Here is a 2,054-nt window from a genome sequence, read left to right on the forward strand (position 1 = left end):
TGGTGCGTAGCGGTACAAGTCGAGGTAGTACTGGAGGTACAGGCGGAGGCAAGCGATTTCAATATGGTCCAAGCCTCGCGCCTCTTCCGCAGAGGCCTTACAACAAGTGCGAGGAGGAAAATGTAGCCATATCAAACGCCAAGGTGGAAGCCCATTTTGCACCGAAACCGCCACCGCCGCCAAGGGAGAAAGTGCCCGTGGAAAAGATTGACCACTTCATTCGTATGGCTAGAGCACCAGCTCCCAAGCCTGTTGACACAGACTATGAGCGCCACATCAAGAAGTTAAATCGAGCACGTCTACAGAAAGAGGCGAGCTCGAGCTTGAGCAAATCAGCTGGCAAAAGGAGCGGTAAAACCGTTCCCCAGCTGGGAGAACAGGCGGCGCAATCAATCCCCCCGCTTGTTGTGCCAACAACACATGAGAGTAGGCACGCCCAATATTATTGTGGGCAAACCATTAACGTTCCCGGTGTGGGCGATGTGGTAATAACCGAGGAGCATATTGCGCAGGCTCAAATGATCGGGATCACTGTTGGACAACTCCTCGCTATCGAGCCCATGTCTCCGACTAGAGAGGAGGAAATAAAACGGAAATATGTCTGGGGCCAACCTTTGTTCGAGCTAGACCAGGCCAATAAGCTCCCAACGAGAATGTATGAATTGCATCAATGGTACATGGACATTACCAAGATTTCCAATCGAGAGTCCCTCATGGTGAATGTGAAGAAGGATCATTACTACCATGAGAAAGTTCTGACCGTTGAGTATTCAGAACTATTTCGGCTATACAATCAAGACGCACTCGACAAATCTATCGTCAGTTGCTATTGTGTGTAAGTGATTTCTTTCTGTAATTTAAGTCTCAGGCTAGCTGTAGTGACCATTTCGATCAATCATTACCTGTAATTATCCTCACTATATTCTTTTATGTGGTATTATGCAGGATGAAGATTTATGAAATGAAAAAAGGTGGACGCTATGGCATTGGTTCGTTGCCCAAAATACCATTAATGAATACACATGGAAAATAGATTCATATTACAAAAAAAGTGTAGAGGAAAGCATGCTAGAGTTCTTCAAGCACCTCAAATACAATGAAGATATACTACTTCCTTACAACTTCGAGTGAGTCACACTATCTTGTACTACAAATTCTGTTTTTGCCTACTAGCTAGCTACATGTTTTTGCTTACATATACCCGCTTAATGAAGACATGCAAACGTGTGTGCATGCAGATTTCACTGGATCTTGTTAATCATTAAAGTTAATGAAGGAAAAGTTGAAGTACTAGACTCACTACTTAAGAAAGCAAGTGACTACACCATCGTGAAGGGGATAGTCAACAGGTAATTTCAATCATTATTAAGTATATATCGGCCTATTTAATTAGTTCGTCATTTCCTGATAACAACTATTTAATAACCCATTTATTCATTTTCTTTGTCGGCGGGCAGGGCTTGGGCAAAGTTCATTAGGGTCACTCCAGGTCCATGGAAACAAAATTTGAAATGGTATCGACCCAGGTAAGTAATTAAGTAGTACTAGCTAGCTAGATGCCATCTCTTTAATTATCATGCTTGATTAATTATTATCTGATCAAATTGCATTCTCGTAAAGGCCCTGAAGCAGGCGCCGGGGAATAATCTGTGTGCATACTACGTTTGCGAGAACATTCGCATGTTGGCGTCCGAAAGGAGCAAATCTCAAAGACAAGAGTGGGTACGTTTGTCAGAACACTATTCACAATTTTTACACCATTATCGATATCTAGTCACACAACTAATACACATGCATATTGATCTCCTTCTTAACAGTTCAAAGAGGTGCGGAAGAAGCTCCTAACAAAGGAGCGCATAGAAGCAATTCAAGAGAAAATAGCGGGATTTTTGCTCGACCAGGTCATAGATCCCAAAGGAGAATACTATTACCCGCTACCGCCCCCATGAACCACTTCCAATTGTTATCGTGCTCCGAAGGCACCAATTAGACTAATGCCATGTGTGTATATATGTGTGAATTAATTAATGGTGGTTATGAGACATTCGATGATA

The sequence above is a fragment of the Triticum aestivum genome, chromosome 7A (genome assembly GCF_018294505.1).
Source record: "Triticum aestivum cultivar Chinese Spring chromosome 7A, IWGSC CS RefSeq v2.1, whole genome shotgun sequence".
In the NCBI taxonomy this organism is placed as follows: domain Eukaryota; kingdom Viridiplantae; phylum Streptophyta; class Magnoliopsida; order Poales; family Poaceae; genus Triticum; species Triticum aestivum.